The sequence below is a fragment of the Cavia porcellus genome, unplaced genomic scaffold (assembly GCF_034190915.1).
Source record: "Cavia porcellus strain 051 isolate PalLab524CR breed Dunkin Hartley unplaced genomic scaffold, mCavPor4.1 scaffold_31, whole genome shotgun sequence".
NCBI classification, from domain to species: Eukaryota; Metazoa; Chordata; class Mammalia; order Rodentia; family Caviidae; genus Cavia; species Cavia porcellus.
Genome location: NW_026947514.1, coordinates 25,411,199 through 25,422,328, shown reverse-complemented (window position 1 = coordinate 25,422,328; position 11,130 = coordinate 25,411,199). Strand labels below are relative to the sequence as shown.

The 11,130-nt window shown below is 52.1% G+C and overlaps 1 long non-coding RNA gene across 3 annotated transcripts; it reads left to right on the top strand.

The window, feature by feature from the left end:
- The first annotated feature begins 2,843 nt into the window (after nt 1–2,843).
- Nucleotides 2,844–11,130, top strand: LOC134474222 (uncharacterized). 3 transcript variants are annotated; one of them, XR_010044923.1, is made up of 3 exons: nt 2,844–2,922; nt 4,063–4,325; nt 6,497–6,684. It is a non-coding gene; the product is annotated as an uncharacterized LOC134474222 (long non-coding RNA). The 3 variants fall into 3 exon arrangements; XR_010044924.1 differs by having other exon boundaries at nt 2,860–2,922; nt 4,066–4,325; XR_010044925.1 differs by lacking the exon at nt 2,844–2,922 and adding an exon at nt 9,902–11,130 and having other exon boundaries at nt 2,930–4,325; nt 6,497–6,613.

Genomic DNA, 11,130 nt, shown 5'->3' with positions numbered 1-11,130 from the left:
CTTTCTTATCTTCAGCCAGTGGTAAGTGAAGCCTGAAATGTTCCTGTTCCTTCTCAGGGGACTCCTATTCACTTGTCAAAACCCAAATCATCCAAGCCCAAACAAATACCCTTCCATTATTACCAAGTTGTATGTTTCCGGACCTCCACCCCACAACAGACCTGGACTTTGGCTTATTTATGGCCTCATTCCCAACACTGGTTAAGTGATGAGATGGCTGATCAAATAACCCAACAGATCCAAAGACAGTGGATGCTTGCTGACTCTGAGAGCCAGATCCTATCTCCTCACCCCTCCCCATCACTCAGGTGTCTGCTGGCTGGGGGAGGGGTGGCAGGGACCTGTCATTCCAGGCTCTGATAACCTGCCAGGACCGAATTGGTATCTCCTCCAAGTCACTGTCAGTGCACCTCTGCTGAGGGTGAAGGGTTCGGATCTACACTGGGAAGAGGGGCTGGGGATATGACTTGCATGCACAAGGCCCTGGGTTCGATCTCCAGCACCGCAAAAAATAAGTAACAGAAGAGACTAACAGCCTAACGGCAGCCCCTCCTCCTGTGGCAAGGACACCTGGCTCCATTTTGGTGCAGGTTCTTTAGATCTTCCTCAGCCAAGCTCCCCAAGGGAGGGCTCCAATGCTTTGGAACCCCCAGTCTGCATTCCAGAAAGGTCAAGGATCCCCTTCTCTTTTGGGGACCCTAGGAAGAGAATGTCACTGCTCCTATTCAGCCACTGCCTTGTGGCTCTGAGGTCTTGAGGGCTAAGTGGTGCAGTGTGTGGCTCCTTGGCCTTGGGACCCTCACTCCCCAAACTCAGGGAACAGAGCTTGATAAACCACCCATTGACCCATCTGCAGGGCTCCTGCTGTGGCTCAGGGCTTGGAACAACATTCACATTGCCTGCAGCTTCCCTGACTCCCATCACTTAATCCTCCTGTGGCCTTTTTCCCATAAAAGATGACAGCCTCCCAGAGCATCACAGCTACCAGCAGTGGCTGCTTCCACGGTTCCCAGTACACTGCAGTCACACCCCTTTTCGGTGACTGGAGGGAACGTTTAGGCTCAGAGGGACTTGCTCAAGGTCATTAGAACACCCCAAAGCCAGAATTGACTCTCCAAACACCTCATCCGGTGCTGAACATCCCTGTCTTTCCTGGGAGCTCTTGCTTAACTAACTCAGAGCAATGGGGACAAAGCTAAGCAAGATAGGGGCGGCACGAACCTTAAACTCTGCTCTTCCCCTCCTTCTCTCCCTGCCTCCCTCCTTCCCTCTGAAGCCTTTCTTTACCTTGAACAGCTGTCAATCAGCAACTACTTGCTGAGCTTCACACCCCCACACGGCTCCCCAAGAACCTGCGGTTCCCATCCAGAGGTCCTGCCCATCTAAAAGGACCCAGGCCAGCTGGCCTAGCCCCACTGCCCAAGACTGCAAGGGGACAGCGACAGAGAAGACTGGGCAGGGGAGGTATCAAGATAGGACCCTGAGGTTCAGACTGTTTGGAGATTAAGAGGATGGGCCCTCCGCAGAAAGTACTGGGCTCAAGTTCCAGCTCCAGGGCTGGGGGTGTAACCCAGTGCATGGAGAGGTGGCTGGGGAGAAAAACAGGAGGAAAGAAGAGACTCCAGAGCCGCTTCCTCTTGTCTGGGAGCCAAAGTCCTTTAACTGACCCGTGCCTCAGTTCCTTCCCTGCAAAGGGCGAATACTAGGTTGCTGTGCAGGTGAAATGACATCAGCCCATGCCCAGGCCAAGCTCACTGCAGGCCTGCCAGATACTGAGCACTCCTGAGAGCAGGACTGGGCTGGAAGAGAGAGGTCCCCCAACCCAGCCCTGCTGCAAGGAGGCCATGCCAGCCTCCGAGGGCCCTTGGGCTCCAGGCTGGCATGAGGGACCGCAGAGCTCGAGGAGCTCCCAGCCTGGGGCTCTGCTCAGGCTTGGAGTCCTGCTGAAGACCAGCCAGCACAGGGAGAGCGCTCTGTGCCCGCCAGTTCCCTCCTCTTCTCTGAGATGTGATGCTTCCTTCTGAAAACATCCAAATTGTGGGCTTTGGTTTATTTTTCACTTGTGTGCAGGAGAGGGAGTTCTGAGGACTGAACTCAGGGCCTTCACACCAAGCTTCCTCCTAATCCTTTTTCAATCTTTTGTTTGAGACAGGTTCTCATTAAGTCACTAAGTTGCCCAGGCTGGGCATGAACTTATGATCCTCCTGCCTCAGCCTTCCAGAGTGCTAGAATAAGTGGGCGCCATTAGACTTGACTCAGGCTTTTGTTTATGATCAAGAGGTACAGATGCCCCAGATTTGATAGTGCACTCCTGTAACCCAAATTCCAGGTCAGTCACTTAAGGAAAACTTTGTTTCAAGATGAAATAAAAAGGGTTGAGGGATGAGCTCAGCACTAGAATGCTTGTCTAGTGTGTGTGAGGCCCTGGCCCTTAACCCCAGTGAAGTAGAAAAAAGGGAAACGGATACTTATTATGCATCGTGATAGACCCTCCACAGATCTCCACTCCCTTGGAGGGGTGCAAGAAGACCAGCTGGACAGGGCTGGGATGGACCATAAGCAATGGGGACAGTGGGTATGGGGCATCCTGACCAGATGGGAATAGGGAGCACTCCAGGGAAGTCAGGGATCCTGGAAGAAAAGGCAAGAGCCAGGCCCAGGGAGCTCCATCCGTGCTGGGGAAGTTGCCCTCCTCTCCCTGCGCTCCCCCAACCTGTCTCCTCCTTTAGGCACTCTGTGATCATGCCACGAAGCCCGTACTTCCTGCTTGTTTCTAGTCTCCTGCCCCCTTCCACATCCCCTACCTTGCCCTCTCCTCCAGAGACGTGGTTTTATTTTTAACCAGAGTTTATAAGCAGGATCTGGAAAAGCTAGTTTGCAGAGGAGGCTCCTTCCTGCCTGGCTCCTTCCCCATGGTAGAGGGTGAGTAGACTGGCCAGTCTGTGGCCAGGCAAGGGGACCTGCAAGACAGCTGTGGGTAAAGGGCAGCTGGCCTGGGGACCTACACACCCAGCTGTCATTGGCCAGCTGGAGGACTGGAAGGGGTCCCAGGCTGGCCCTGGCAGATCCAGTGGAGAAGAGAGCTCAGCTATGGTACGGTTGGCACAGTAGAACCTTCTGGGCTTTTCTGCTGTCCCCTCCCCTCAGAGGCTGATTGGTCCAGGGCTTTCCTCTCCCCTGGGAAGTCTCAGGGCAGAGTGGCCCAATGCCCTGATAGTGCAGGCCAGGCTTCTGTGCTCTCTGGCAGGGGCAGGCGAGGCCGGGTTACCCAACAGGCAGATTATGCACGGCCTTAGGGCATTGGCAGGAAAAGGGCACTAACCAAGTGTTTTGGTTTTACTTTTTTAAGGGCTAATACTTGGTTCTTCAAAAACAGCAAGGAAGTAGTCACTCTGAGAAAAATTGGAACTTTATTGGACTTCCTCACATTTATTTTAAGGTTCAGGAGTTTTCTGATATGAGTTTGTGTGTGGGGGAGGGAGAGTGCTGAAGGGTTTAATCCAGCTCGGGGTAAGACAAGGATCAGGAAGTGGGTGGGGACAAGGGTGTTGAGGAGGGAGCTCACAAGGTGGCTTCAGTGCACAGCTCTGTGCCCAGAGGACTGGGACTTTTGGAGAGAGGGGGTGCAACAGCGGGGAGCTGGCCTCGCCCTGCTGCAGGGTGGGTGTGCTGTATGAAGAGGAGGTCCCCCAACCCAGCCCTGCTGCAAGGAGGCCATGCCAGCCCCCGAGGGCCCTTGGGCTGCAGGCTGGCATGAGGGATGGCAGAGCTGTGGAGTTACTGTGGAGAGTTACTGTGGGGAGAACAAGGTCCAGCAGCCTGAAATCCCCACCGCTGAGTTTGGTCACTGTGGAAATGGCACAGTGGACAAAGACAGTGGTCACTTTGTAGAGAGAAGTGGCAGCTCATTTCCTGGAACTTGGTTCCAACAATGGTGATGGACCCCCTGCGTCCCCTGAAGGGCAGGGCAGGGCAGGGCAAGGCAGGGCAGGGCAGGGACTCCAAGTCTTCTCCCACAGTCTTGACACTGGCATGTGTTTCTCACTACCCCTCTGCCTTCAGCAGCAAGCATGCTCCGCGGCCACCCTGCTCTGGTGCTCTCATGCAGTACCTCCCCGCCAGGCATGGGCTGTGCTGGAGGCAGACAACTGCTGACAGGACAGGCCAGCCAGCAGCAGCCCCAGGATGCACAGCTGTCTGACTGCCGTGTTCTCAGATCCATTGTCATCCAGCTCTAGGCCCCCGGCAGGGACAAAGCCACCAGCCTTCCCCCTTCTTGGTCCTCTGGCCTGGCTGTGCACCACTCTCCCTCTACCTGGACAGGTGTAAGTATGGAGCCCCTGACATTTTCATCATGGGTGGGGAGAGAGACAAGCACCCTGGGCCTTAGAACTAGCAACACAATTTGGGGGATCCAAGGCAGAATGAAAAGTGCAGGACCTTTTGTTTTAAATTGTTATGAATTGCAAGATGGTGGCAGTAGAGCATCAAACCTTCCCTTTTGAATGTGAACCGCAGTGTGACCACAGAGGTACACACCCATGAAGCCAGACCTGCCTGGAACCTACAGTACCCCCAAAACAAACACTTACGTTGCCTGGGAAATCACACAGCCCAGACACAAGTTAAGTTCCTTCAGTGAAATGTAAAATAAACTATGATTAAAATATATGGATGAGCTGGACGTGGTGGTGCAGGCTTATAATCCCAGCACTCAGGAGGCTGAGGCAGGAAGATCATTGCGAGTTCGAGACCAGTCTGGGCTACGAAGTGAGCTCAAGGGAAGTGTGAACTACATAATGAGACCCTGTCTCAAAAATACAATATATATATATATGTAGATAGATATAGATATAGATAGATGAAAGTTTAAATTTTTAAAATATATTACAGGGGCCAGGCATATAGTTCAGTGGCGTAAGTGCCTGCCTGACAGGCAAAAAGTCCTGAGTTCAATCCCCGGTATTTGGCATATTCAAATACTACAGAGGAAAAAGACACGTTGCCATTAATCTCCATCAAAATACTTGCCTTGACTTCAAACACACATATTGCATCATTGCTGCCACTTTCTGAAGCAGTTCTGGAGTCTTCTTTCATGAGCCTCTTTATGAGGTGTGATCAAAGATACTGTGAATGCTGCTGCCAGGTCCCCTCGAATGGAAAGGCAGACCCTATAAACATTCCAGCGTGTCCTCACCCACCTTAATCACCAGATCTGGCACCAGGCAATGCCTGGCTCTTCCCCAAAGGCAAAGTAGCCATGGAGAGATAAGCGTTTTGAGTGGATTCCAGACCCTGAGGAGCCGTGACAGTGTTACAGGCCCTCCAGGAAAAAGGCTTCCAGCACTGCTTTAGGAACTGGCAAGAACAACAAGAATTTGGAGCTGGGGTTGTAGCTCAGTGTTAGAGTGCTTGCCTAGCATGCACAAGGCCCTGAGTTCAATCCCCAATACCACCAAAAAAAAAAAAAAGAGAATGATGGGACATCCTTCAAGAGGAAGGGTAGTACTACCAGAGTAGTTAGTAGTAGCAATGTGTCTTTTGTTTTAATAAACTTAAAAAGTTTGAGCATCCACTACATTTTTCAATCATACCATGTATGTTGATACCTACTTACAGAGCTGTGTCTGTGTATGTAAAGTACTTAGAACAGTGCTCGGCACGCAGTGGACACTGTAAATGATGGCTATTGATGTTATATGACTATTAATAACATCTATGACTTTCCAGTGTCCTCTACCACCTCTCCTGGATGTCCCCTCCGTTCCTGAGGCTGTCATGCCATGACTCACACTTCTCCTTCCTGACCTGCCCTTTCCCTGGAACCCGCCATGTCTCTCTCTACTCACATCATGGGAGAAGCTCTTTCCTGCACCCCTGCTGTCTGGCCCAGCGAGCCAGGACACTAGGACAAGCTGGGTGTTCCTCTGCCCTGCACCTCACCCTGCGTCCCCTCATGCCCAGCCTCCTGGCTTTGGCTTCCTCCACTCTGCAGGTGTGTCTCTAGCTATGGGCTCCAGGGATGCCTTCCTGGCCTTCTCTTTGTCCATCTCAGTCTTGCACCTGGATCAGGACCCCAGTCTGCAGGTCTCCGTGGGCAGCACTGGGACACTTCCTAGGACGCTTCCTCTGGGGACTATGCACCCCTCCCTCCCACTCCCCCTCGCAGAAGGCCAGGACAGTGCTGCCAGCACCCTACCTTGCCTTCTCAACCTGCCCCCTCTTGTTGGAACAATACGATGCATCTTTCATCTCTGCCCCAGCCCAGACCCCACATGGCTGCAAGGTATCTTCTTAAATGGCAAATCAGGATGTGGCCCTGCCAGCTCACGGCGTCCTTCTTCATAACTAACTCCAAGCTCCTCACACAGCTCGGAAGGTCTCTGTTGTAGCCCTCACTAGGTCTGATGCCCACGGCCCAGCTAAACGGAGCCAGCTTTCCGCCCTTTCTGCAGAAACTCACTCTGGCCTCTTCTCTCTCCTTCCTCGGCAGCCCCAGCTGTGTGCCCAGCTCAGTGCTCGTCTGTGGTCAAAGCATCTCTCTCCAGGGCTATCACTGTCTTTCTGATTGACCGTGGTGTCGGGGATGGCTCAGCCAAGCAAGAGGGAGGTAAGAGACAACATTATCACTTGCTGGGTTGTGCCTATAATAAACATGTGTTGTCTATCTGATTCTCCCAACAGCCCTGTAAAGGGGATTTCTGTTTTCCAGGGGAAACATTGAGGTCCAGACAAATCAAGTAGCTTGTCCCAAATTAATAACAGGATCCAGGTGTGGTGACATATGTCTGTCTATAATCCTACTACTCAGGAGGCTGAGTCAGGAGGATCATTGTGAGTTCTAGGCCAGCCTAGGCTACACAGTGAGTTCAAGGTCAGCCTGAATGACATAGTGAAATCCTGTGTCAAAGCAAAATAAAACACAAAACCAAAGTTAACAACAGAACCAGGATTTGAACCCAAACACTGATCAATAGACATTGATTGGATTGGATGAATACAAGTTTTCAAGCAGGCGTCAGCCCTTCCTGACACTGGAAGAGGAACAGGTGAAGGGAAGGGAAGAGGAGGAGCACTGAGGCAGACACAGCTGGCGCTGGTGGGGACAGTGGCCTGCCCACCCACTGCTCTGGACACAGCAACCTGTCATCCTGAAGGAAGGGGAGCCCTGCTCCAAGCTCTCACCTCAGGGTGAAGCCCTCGAAGAGCCCCCAGCAGCAGATGGGGCCGGAGTTGGAGGGATTAGAAAGCTACAGGCTCTGGCTCAGCAGCTCCCAGGCAGGAGGGCTTGGCCTGGACCTTGCAGAGCTAAGACAAAGGCAAGGCAGTGGTGGTCAGAGAAGCCCTCCCTGCCCCCAGGGCGCTGGCGGGAGGTCAATGGCCGGCAGACACCTGCTGACCTCCGTGGGGAGGGCAAGGCCAAGGTCAGATAGGAGTTACAGGCCAGAGGCTGAGGAGGACCGCAGGTGCTGGCTTCCTGATCTCCCTGGATTCCTGCCTCTCTCTAGGCCTCAGGCCCAGACTCACCCAGGTGACCTTGAGGCCCCCTGCAGGGGCAGGACCAGCTAGGAACCTGACAGGCTGCTTCCTGGCAAATAGCCTAGCCAGGTAGTTTAATCCCTGGTGAGGCAGAGGTTCATGGCAGCTCCCCCTTTGTGGTCCCTAGCACCCTCCTTTCTATCCCACCTTGAGAAGCTCTCGGCTGTATTCCTCTCCCATCCCACATTTCCCCTGCTTCCAGAAAGCCCCTCCAGACCGGCATGTCAGCAACTCCGCAGGTTAGAGGGATCAGTTGCTACTAGCTCTGATCCAAGACCAACAGAGCCTGCGGGGCTGGTCAGGCTCCAGACAGGCAGGGGCTAAGGAAGGATAGGGGAGGTGGTCACATGACCGCCTGGGCTGAGACCCAGGGACACAGAGTTGATTCCTCAGTGTCCACGTGCTCCTGCATTCCAGAGGCGGCTCTCCCAGGGCGCTGGCCATAGGCCTGGTCAGCCACCCAAACCTGTTCTCTGATGTATGGACCTCCTGGGGCTGTAGCCATTCCAGAGCCTGGGCCTGTGACCTCAGGCTGCAGTGGGGGCCATGACTCCTCCTCCCAACTAAATACCAAGCCCAGGAAGAGTTGGTGCTGGTGGGGCAGCTGAGTGGAGCCAGGGGAGGGTATAAGGGCCCTTTGGTCTGTGATCGTAAGAGGGATAGGCCAGGCAGGGATATCGTTTACCACGCTGAGTCTCCACTGCCTCAGCTGTAAAGTGGGACTAATACAGGAACTTCGATGAGCATTTTCCTGTCAAAGGGGAAATAACAGTCACAATCAGCCTCAATGATTTGTGGGAATAATGGAGAAACCTTATATGACAATGCTTAGCCCATTGCTGGGTGTGAGGGTTACAGCCATCCACTTCTGGTGTCTCCATAGGCTGTTCCCTTCTGCTGTGAGTCTGCCTTGTTCCACAGAGCACTTATGGAGGGTGGGAGAGGGAAACGTGGCTGTTGGTGGTCCCACAGGGATACCTGACCTCCATGGCCACTGTGCCCGGAGGTCTCCCCATTCGTCCCAGAGAACTCGGAGCCACACAGTGGGTAGCGCAGGGAGCTGACTCACACAAGAGTGTAGGCGAGCTGGAGATGAGCCAAGAACACACACGCAAAGCAGCCTTTGCCTAACGGTGTGTGAAGAACAGAGCTAACCCTTGGGCACTGAGGTAGGGGACATCTGGCCAACCTTCAAGTCAGCACACCGGACCCAGAGTCCAAGAACGGGGCTCTCCCTGACCAAGACCAGGTCCTGGCTTGTCCTGGGATCTAACTGCAGGGCATCTGTGCTGTACTTCTAAGCTAGTTCTTCTCTTCCTCTTGCTCCTCTTCTTTTTCTGGTGTGTGTGTAGGAGCGGTACTGAGGGTTGAACCCAGAACTTTCACACTGAGCCACGCCCCCTGCCCGTTTGTTTTTGTTGTTAATTTTGAGACAAAGTCTCCCTACGTTGCTACGTTGCCCAGGCTGATTTAGAACTTAGCCTTAGCCTCCAAGAGTATAGATGTAAGCTTCTTTCTGCATCTAATGCTGCTGAAAGTATTTGCTTGGGATATAGCTCAGCAGCATAGTGCCTGCCTGGCAAGCACAAGGTTGTGAGTTCAATCCCCAGTACCAAAAAACCCAAAGTATTTGCAAAATAACTGCACTTTGCTTCCATTGAAGAAGGAGCGATGCAGATTTGGAACTGGAAGGAAACCAACTTACTTTCCACTGAGTATCTTTGATTTTTTTTTCTTTTACCATGTATATGTAATACCTTTTAAAAATTTAAAATTCTTCTGGGATGGAGAGATGGTAGAAGGGTTTGCTCCCCATGCCAAGGAATCTGAACTGTATTGTACCGGCAACAAAGAGCCAAGGAAGGGAGGTTTCTAAGCAACGGTGTGACATCCTCAGGTGCGAAAGGAATGACTGTTGCCATGGCCGGAAGTAGGTAGAGATCAGGGCCAACAGGAGGCTGGAGGGGAGGTTGGGACACTTCTCTATAACCTAGCCCAGTGATGGCGAACCTTCCAGAGCTTTCACTGATAATCAACAGCCCGCTGCAGAATGTGTGCCATAGGTTTGCCACCACTGGCCTAGCCTAAACTAGGTTCCCATGGTTACAGCTGTTGTGGACAGTTAAACTTTCCTAGATTCAGTCAAACAATGAACACACCGATCGTCCTACCCTGCACACCTACAAAGACCAAAGTGGCAGGACAACCAAGCAAAGCACAAGAGTTAATCACCCAGTTTTTGCCTAGAACAAGCAAGACAGTAGGGCTGGCTGGTGGGACTGATGTTTCCCATAGAACAACACACATCAGAAATCAGAACCATTATCTGCATCCTGCTCACTTTTCCGTTTTCATAAAGCTAACAGCAAGTGGGATCATTCTTCAAGTCTGGCAGGAGGCAGAACCTTCAGAAGAGTCCTCCACCAGAATTCCTCACTGGATGATATCATGGTACCACTGGGTACCCCCAGAAAACTGAGCCTAGAAAATGGCTCCCAGAATTCCTGATGGGCCACCTGTAGTAGCCTCACTCATATGCATAATGAGGCTCACACTGAGACCCAAGTAGACCCAGAGAGTGCTCACTCACAGAGGGACTCACGCTGGGAGCCTCAGGTTCCTGGGGGCGGGGGGGCCTTAGCAGTCAGAGGCCTGCATGGAACAGCCTTGGAGTCTGGGATGAGTCCAGGCTTCAGGCTGACCTGCGCTTGTCTTGCAATGCAATAAATGGTCTGGGTATTTACTTATCTCTCTCTCTCTCTTTGAGACATGGTCTTATTGTGTGGCACAGGCTGGCCTCAAACCAGTGACAATCCTCTTGCTTCAGCCTCCTGAGTACTGGGATTACAGCATGGGATTACCACATTCGGTTTAAGGATTTCATCTCTCTGAGCTCACGTGGCATAGAGGTGAATTCTACTATCACAGAGGGCACTGAATGAAATGAGTTTACCGTTGTGCCAAGTGTTGCACGCTGTGCCAGGTAGCTGTACACTACACTAGTCACACTTTAGGCTGGCCTGTGAGGAAGACAGGGCGACCCGTTTTCTATCACACCTGGTTGTTTTATTTCTCTGAGACAAGATTTCACTATGTAGTTCAGGCTGGATTCAAACTTGTAACAATCGTGCTGCCTCAGTTTCACAAGTGCTACAACTACAGGCATGTACCACCAGCCTGGCTAGTGTTGTGTTGTGGTGTTTTGGGGAGGGGAGGGTTTTTTGTTTGGTTAGTTGGTTTTTGTTCATGTTGTTTTGAGACAGGGTCTCACTAAGTAGTTCAGGCTGGCCTTAAATTTGCAATGGTCCTCCTGCCTCAGCCTCCCAAGTGCTGGAATTACAAGTATGTACCACCATCCCTAGGTTTTTTGTTTTTGTTTTTGAGACAGTTTTGCTATGTACCCCAAGCTGGCTTCAAACTCATGATTTTCCTTCAGCCTCTCTCATAACTTTTATAGTACTAAGGTTTTCTTTCTTTTTTTTTAATCGGTACCTACCAGGGATTGAACTCATAGCTGCCTGCTTGCAAGGCAGGCACTTATGCCACCGAGCTAAATCCTCAGCCCCTTAGTGCTAAGGTTTTCTAAGA